The sequence below is a fragment of the Prionailurus viverrinus genome, chromosome A3 (genome assembly GCF_022837055.1).
Source record: "Prionailurus viverrinus isolate Anna chromosome A3, UM_Priviv_1.0, whole genome shotgun sequence".
NCBI lineage: Eukaryota > Metazoa > Chordata > Mammalia > Carnivora > Felidae > Prionailurus > Prionailurus viverrinus.
The window spans coordinates 8,769,740-8,777,794 of record NC_062563.1 but is presented as its reverse complement, the minus strand read 5'-3'; positions in this window follow the sequence as shown (position 1 = coordinate 8,777,794).

Below are 8,055 nucleotides of genomic sequence, written 5' to 3'. Positions count from 1 at the left end.
AAGCAATTAGCATGATCCAACCCACAGAGTAAATATTCAATAAATATTAGAGAATTGATAAAAATAAAATTTAGCAATGATATTAATTAGGATCAGAATCAGTTGTAAATAACAGAAAAACAAGGTAAGAGTTTCTTTTTCTCCATAGATTTGTGTCTAACATTGTGTGACACTCCATCATGTCAGAACCTGTCCCTTTCTATTTTCTCGCTTAGCCAGCCTTTCATGTGGCTCCAGCCTCAGGACCCACCCTTGCTGCTCAAGCTCCAGCCATCAGACCACATTCCAGTAAGCAGAAAGAATGCAGGGAGGTCAGAAAAAGAGACATGTTCCCTTAAAGACAATTCCAGGAAGTCCTCTATACCACTCCCCCTTACAGGCCATTGGTTAGAATATAGTCTCGTAGCTACCCCCAAGAGCAAAGGAAGCTTAGGAAACATTCTTCTATCTGGGTGGCCATGTGCCAGCTAAAAGTTGGGATTTTATTACTGACAGAGAAGGGGAGACAGATATTGGGGCCACTGTGGTCTCTGTCCTGGCGGCCCGGCCAGTTGAGTTTGACACGCGATGCTCCAGAGAACGGGAATGATCTCAGCCCTCTCAAAGGAAGCCGGTCACATTGGGCCTGGCTGTGATTTTTATAAAAGCACTGTTTTATGTTCCTCTTCAAACTCTAATAATACCTTGAGAATTGACGGCTCTCCATTTATAAATGTCCGCGTTCGCTAATGATGCAACTCCCTGAGGAAGAAAGACAAACGCATAAAGCCAGATGATTGCATAATTTTTACAAAGGTTTTCTTATATATGTACAATTTCAAGCAAAAGAGTTTCCCTTACTGTCTCAAAAAAATAATAATAATAAAAATAATAAAATAATAATAAAATAAAATAAAATAAAAATAAATTTCCTTCATTGTTTCACAGGTTTGTTGTTGTTTTTTTTTTAAGTTCATCTGTTTGAGAAACCACCAAGGTCTTGTCTAGGGCCATACCACCCTGAAGGTGCCCGATCTCGCCCGCTCTCGGAAGCTAAGCAGGATTGGGCCTGGTTAGTACCTGGATGGGAGGAACCGACAAGGTCTTTCCAGTGTGGTCGGACGGCCTGCCTCTAAGTACCTTTTAATCTGGCTGCACAGCTCAGCACCGTAGCCACTGGCCACATGTGGCTATTTAAATAAACTTATTTTAATTAAATAAAAAATTCAGTCAGCCACACAAGCCACGTTTGAAGGGTTCAACGGCCGCGCATGCTGTGCAATAGCACCTACCACGCGGGACGGTGCAGACAGAGAATATTTCCATCGTTGACGGAAGTTCTGCTCCAGCGGAATAGCACGCTCTAGAGGATGCCCGACCCCCTTTTTTCCTTGCAACTTACTTGTTGAAGAAGCTGAGGGTGTTTGTCATGTAGAGAGCCACACATTTTAAACTCTGCTGACGGAGGGGTGCCTGGGTGGCTCAGTCCGCGAAGCATCTGACTTCGGCTCAGGTCACGGTCTCCCGGTCCGTGGGTTCGAGCCCCGCGTCGGGCTCTGTGCTGACAGCTCGGAGCCTGGAGCCCGCTTCAGATTCCGTGTCTCCCTCTTTCTCCGCACCTCCCCTACTCACACCTGCCCCCCCCCCAAAAATAAATCAACAGAAAAAAATTTAAACTCTGCTGATGGCAACCCCTCATGGTCAGTCAACATGCTTCTCTGTCTTCTGTGTTCCCCATAAATCAACAGTTAGACTTACCACCTTGATCCAATTCAGAGTTGATTCCTTGGGGTGGAATAAGATGACAGGGCAACCCAATTGTAGGTAGTGTGTTAGGAAAAAAAAAAAAAAAAAGCACACAGAGAGATCAAAATCTGGAAGGACGTACACCAGAACATTATCAGTAGTCATTTTGGGGAACTAGAATGACCTTATTTTTTGCCTGATTCTTGCTGATCTCTATGTCATTAGTTATTCCACAGTGCGCACGTCTTTCTAATGAAAAGTAAGCAATACCTGCTATTTACCGCAAAAACAATGTGCCAAGCACTGGGCGCAGCGATTCACTTACATTAGCTCATGGAACCCTCGTGACAATTCTATGAGGTCATTATGATCTCTGCTTTGCAGTAAACACTCAGAAACATTAAGTACCTTGTCCAAGGTCACGTAGTCAGTATCTGGTGCGGTCTGGATTTAATCTCTCCAACTGCCTGACTCTCGAGGGATTCTGATGTTGGGCAGTGTGGCGTGCAGCCCGAGAGACTCAGTTTCTGGAAAATCCCGTCAGGTTATTCCGAGGCAGACCCAGGTCTGGGAACCGAACCGCATCCCTGCCCAACCACACGACGCCGTCCTCCACAAACCTGCCGTCTCCCCCACGCTCACCCCTGCTCTCAGCTGGAAAGCAGTCTACGTCTGGCACGTTCGAAGCATAAAGCCTGACGCCTGCCCCGAGCGTCTGCTCCGAAAAGGCACCTTGGAGACCATGCTTGGGACTAGTTGCCACCCAGCTTCCGGCTTCGTGTGGGGCGTCCACTTGTGACACGCTATTAAGACGGGATAGGACAAATGGGGAGCGTGTGGACGTGTGCATGTGCGCGTGTGCCACGACGTCTGGGCAGACGGCCGGGGAAGCTCTCCCTAAAGCAGGGGTTGACGCACGAGGGACCGAGGGCTCCCATCCAGCCCACTGCCTAAGCATGCTTTTTCCATTTCCAGCCTGTTGGAATAAAACCATTCTTAAAGAGGACAAAATCTCGTGACACATGAAAATCACAGGACAGCCCCTTTCAGTGTCCATAAATAAAGTTTTATTGGCACACAGCGCTGCTCCTTGTTTGCGGTCTGCGGTTGCTTTGGCATGGCAACGGAAGGGTTAATTATTGCCCCAGCGACCACGTGGCCCAAACGCCTAACATGTTTACTCTGACTATAGGCGCAGGTGACACAGTACATTCGAAGGCCTGAGGAGGGACCGTGCCCGGTGTATTCCTGGCAAGACGAGGACCTGGTGGTGATGGGAGCAGAGCGGACGAGGGCAGAAAGCACGCGGGACCAGATGCCACGCAGTCAGTCCATCATAAGGACTGGGGTCCAAGCCTGAGCAAGATGGGAGCCAGCGCGGTTGTGTGGTGAGAGGTGTTCCGGTCTGGCTTCTTTTAACAGATTTCCCTATTTTAAGAACAGACTGAAAGGGGGTGGGGGAGAATAGAAACAATGAATCCAGCTCTGAGAGCAGAGCTCTCCGAGAAGCTATGCAAGACGTGATGAGGGGTTGAACCAGGAAAGTGACAGAATTGCTGGGATGTATCTAGTGGGATTCTTTTTTTCTTTTAAGATTTTTAATTTTCTAAGTAATCTCTACACCCAACATGGGGCTTGAACTCACAACCCCAAGATCATGCGCCACTGACTGAGCCAGCCAGGCGCCCCTAGCTAATGGGATTCTTTTTTTTTTTTTTTTAATGTTTATTTATTTTTGAGAGCGAGCCAGCGGGGGAAGGGAAGAGGCAGAGGGAGAGACAGAATCCCAAACAGGGTCCATGCAGAGCCCAACACGGGGCTCAATCCCACGGACCATGAGATTGCGACCTGAGCCAAAATCAAGAATCAGATGCTTAACCGACCGAACCCCCGAGGCGCCCCTAGTTTTCTACTTTTCATAGCCTGCACTGTCTAACCAAAGACTATCTAACCCCTCTAGCATCTATATCCTCAGTTGAGACGTCTTTGGTCACAACTGTAGGCTTAGGAGCTCAACACTAGACAGGCATTCGACAACGAAGGGGATCGTGAGCAAGATGTCACATCTTCAGAGATAGCAAGAAACAATTTTGTGTCCTTGCAGCTTAGTAAGATAATCAGGGGGCACCTGGCTGGCTCCGACAGGGGGGCACGTGACTCCTGATTTCGGGGTCACATGTTCAAGCCCCATGTGGGGGTGTTGAGGTTACTTAGAAAATTGCTAAAAAAAAATAAATTACAAAAAATATATAATCAGGATGTGCAACTATAAAACCTGGTGAGGGGCAGATGCTCGTTGGACACACCCCTTCCAGTTTCTGGCTTGTTCGCTCTGTCATTTGGAGGAAAGAGGCTTCCTCTTGGGTATTTGGCAAAGCAAGTTTTGGTATTTTCCTGTCTGGGCAAAAATACACCAGGAGAGGAGATCTTCCAGAGATATGTGAGTTGCAGCCAAACAAAGTGGCTTTCTGTGGGTCTCTGCCAGAAAGGAGAATCAGCTGTCATCTATTCCTAAAATAAAAGTCCCTTGGAGAAGGAAAAAAGGGGGGAGGGGAATGGCAATTACGTTGAAAGTACAGAATTTAGCCTTTTCTCCGCCATGGTGGTGGCAGTGGTTAATTGTTACTCGCTATGTCTTTTTCTTTACCTTTTTTTTTTTTTCTAATTTTTTTTTTAATTGTTTTTTCAACGTTTATTTATTTTTGGGACAGAGAGAGACAGAGCATGAACGGGGGAGGGGCAGAGAGAGAGGGAGACACAGAATCGGAAACAGGCTCCAGGCTCCGAGCCGTCAGCCCAGAGCCCGACGGGGGGGGGGGGGGGGGGGGGGGGGGGGGGGGGGGGGGGGGGCGGGGGGGGGGGGCTTGAACTCACGCGAGATCACTCGAGATCTCGCGAGATCGTGAACTCCCGGACCGCGAGATCGTGACCTGGCTGAAGTCGGACGCTTAACCGACTGCGCCACCCAGGCGCCCCTATAATTTTTAATTTTAGAGAGAGAATGTGAGTGGGGGAGAGAGGCAGAGGAAGGGAGAGAGAGAATCTTATGCAGGCTCCAGACTCCGCGCAGAGCCCAGTGTGGGGCTCGATCCCCTAACCCCGGGGATCATGACCTGAGCCGAAATCAAAAGTCAGACGCTCAACCCACTGAGCCACCCAGGTGCCCCTTGCCAGATCTTCTGACAAGACTTTTAGCATCAAGCTATTCCTGGCCAGGAAACAAAACCAGAATTGTCCCATTCCCCAGTGGATTCAGATGAAAACTAGTAATAAAATCAAGTACAAGTACAGAGGCTCCTGGGTGGCTCAGTCAGTTAAGCGGCCGACTTCGGCTCAGGTCATGATCTCGCAGTTTGTGAGTTTGAGCCCCGCATCGGGCTCTGTGCTGGCAGCTCAGAGCTTGGAACCTGCTTTGGCTTCTGCGTCTCCGTCTCTCTCCGCCCCTCCCCCGCTTGCACTCTGTCCTGTCTGTGTTTCTCAAAGATGAGGACACATTTTAAAAAATAATAAAATAGGGGCGCCCGGGTGGCTCAGTTGCTCGAGCGTCCGACTTCAGCCCAGGTCATGATCTCACAGTTCGTGAGTTCGAGCCCCGCGTCGGGCTCCGGGCTGACAGCTCAGAGCCTGGAGCCTGCTTCGGATTCTGTGTCTCCCTCTCTCTCTGCCCCTCCCCTGCTCATGCTCTGTCTCTCTCTGTCTTAAAAATAAATAAAACATTAAAAATATTTAAAGAAAATAATGAAATGAAATGAAATGAAATGAAATGAAATGAAATGAAATGAAATGAAATAAAATAAAGTACAACTCCAAGAGGAGGCATTGGAGAAGTACCAGGCTGGGTCTGTAAGAGATCACACATGAGATGAGACACATATTTATGCCGCATGAAAGTCACATGCTTGTATCCTATCATTCTGTAAACATGACTGCTACCTGAACAATAGACATATTTTATCAGGGAAATGATTTTTCTCTGTTACTATGCTTCTGCACTAGTAGGTTTGTTCAGTAATAAATATGTGAGACTTCTGTTTGTAAGAAAAGAAAAAAGTACAGAATTCAGAATGGATGCTAGCAAAACACAAAGGGAGGATTTTTAAGGGCAGTGAACCTGTTCTGGATGATGGTGTATGGTGGGTATATACCATTATGCATTTTTCAAAATCTATAGAACTACAACATAAAGGGTGAACCTTAATGTAATCGATGGATGTTAGTTAATAATCAGGTATCAGTATCGGTCCATCAGTTGTATCAAATGTGCCACACGAATGCAAGAGGTTAATAAAGAGGAAATTACGCAGGGGAGGGGTGGGGTGCAAATGGCAACCTTCTGGACTTTCTGCTCTATTTTTCCGTATACCCACAACCACTCTAAACAGTAAGGTCTATTAATTATGACAAATAAAACTTTAAAGGGCGCACCTTTTAATGAGAGCAAACCTTGGTGTTACTGTCATACAGATGGGAAATAGAAACCTTTTAAGGCATAGCTATCTCTTGAGAGAATGAGGTGGAAAACAATGTCAGCCGCCATTCCTTAATTTGGAATATTGATCCACTGTTCTGGAGTTTGAACTGTATGCGAGTTTGCTTTTGTTGTTGTTGTTCTCAGTACTTTGTCATCCAAAGAAAGCCCACAGAGAGCTGTGACTCTTAAAAGACGGTATGAAATGTTTCAACAACGGACAAACCTCAGACTTCCTGTATTTCTGTAACTTGTAGCTTTCCCTTCCTTCTTTTAATTTGTTAATGATCTCTCTTCTGTCACACGTCCCTAACTAGATCAGTGGATCAAAGGTGAGGCTTTGCTAAGTAATCAGTGTAATTTCAGCCATGTAGCCAGCTATTAAAAACAGACCTATAGGGTTTTCAAGGACAACCAAGGTATTGATTTCGCACCAAAAATTCATGCAGTAATACACCAGGGCCAGTGTTTCTAAACCATCACCTTTCCTTATTCACTGGGTCCCTAGTGAAATCCTGCACGGCTCAGAAAAGGCAAATCCACCCAGACTCCCTCCCCCACCCGCCCCCAGCCCAGTTCCTGCCTGCAAGAAAAGAATTTCACTCTTATAAATTAGACAAGGGGAGAGAAAACTCATTTTTTCGACAAGCATTTTTATTACTTTTTCTTTTTACAGATGTGTCTTCCCATGCATTAATTTTCCTTCCCAGTTATTACACTTGTATGTGGATTTTTTTTTTTTTAGAGGACACATCTCTTATGTAATTTGTTTTGTATTTCTGGAATGAGGAAACTTTTTTACTCATATTGTTAAAATCTACACGAGGCACCCGTGTGATAGATCACCCTGAGCCTTGGAAGGAAATGATTCACCACAATACTGTAACCGAAAGTGTTCTAATACCAGGGAAGAAGGTAGGTCATTTAACTGTGTCACCTGCACAGAGCAGCTATGGGGGCATCAGAGCCTTCTCAGCTTAGCCTTTGCCCTCAGAACTGCGCTGCGCCTGGTGTAGCCTTTTCCCACCAGCTCTCTTCCTGTTCTCTGGTTCCTTTCTCCAAATATATTAAAAAAAAAAAAAAATTTGATGCTGGGAACTCCATTTTTAAGTTTTAAGAGAAACCTGCAACTTTGTGATTTGTTAATTATCCACATCCATTCATCTGCCTCCAAGGTCCTTCTCAGGCTACCCTCTACTCTCTCTCTCTTTTTTTTTAATACTTTAAGGTTTTGTTGTTTTTTTTTTGTTTTTTTTTTTCAAATTTATTTAAGTAATCTCTACACCCAACATGGGGCTGGGACTCACAACCCCGAGATCAAGAGTGCATGCTCCTTGGACTGAGCAAGCCAGGCACCCCTCAGGTTACTCTCTTCTAATTTTGTACCTAAATTTGTTGGGTGAATAAATGAATAAAACCAGAAATGCCCAGAATAAGTCCAGAGTTGTAAAAATGAAACACATCTATTAAAAAATAAAATAAATAGGGGCACCTGGGTGGCTCAGTCGGTTAAGCGTCCGACTTCGGCTCAGGTCATGATCTCGCAGTTTGTGAGTTCGAGCCCCCGTGTCGGGCTCTGTGCTGATGGCTCGGAACCTGGAGCCTGGTTCGGATTCTGTGTCTCCCCCTCTCTCCGCCCCTCCCCCACTCTCTCGCAAAAATAAATAAACATAAACAAAAAAATTAAGCAAATAGATCACCGTTGATGGAAAATTATCTAAATATTGTACACTCTGAGATTCAAGTTGCTGCTTTAATTCTTATTCCACATGGAAGTGACTACGTGTTTTATTTGATCCATGTGTTTTGAACAAACGTGCTAAAATTAGGTAGGGCTGTAATATGACTTCCATGGTTCTTTC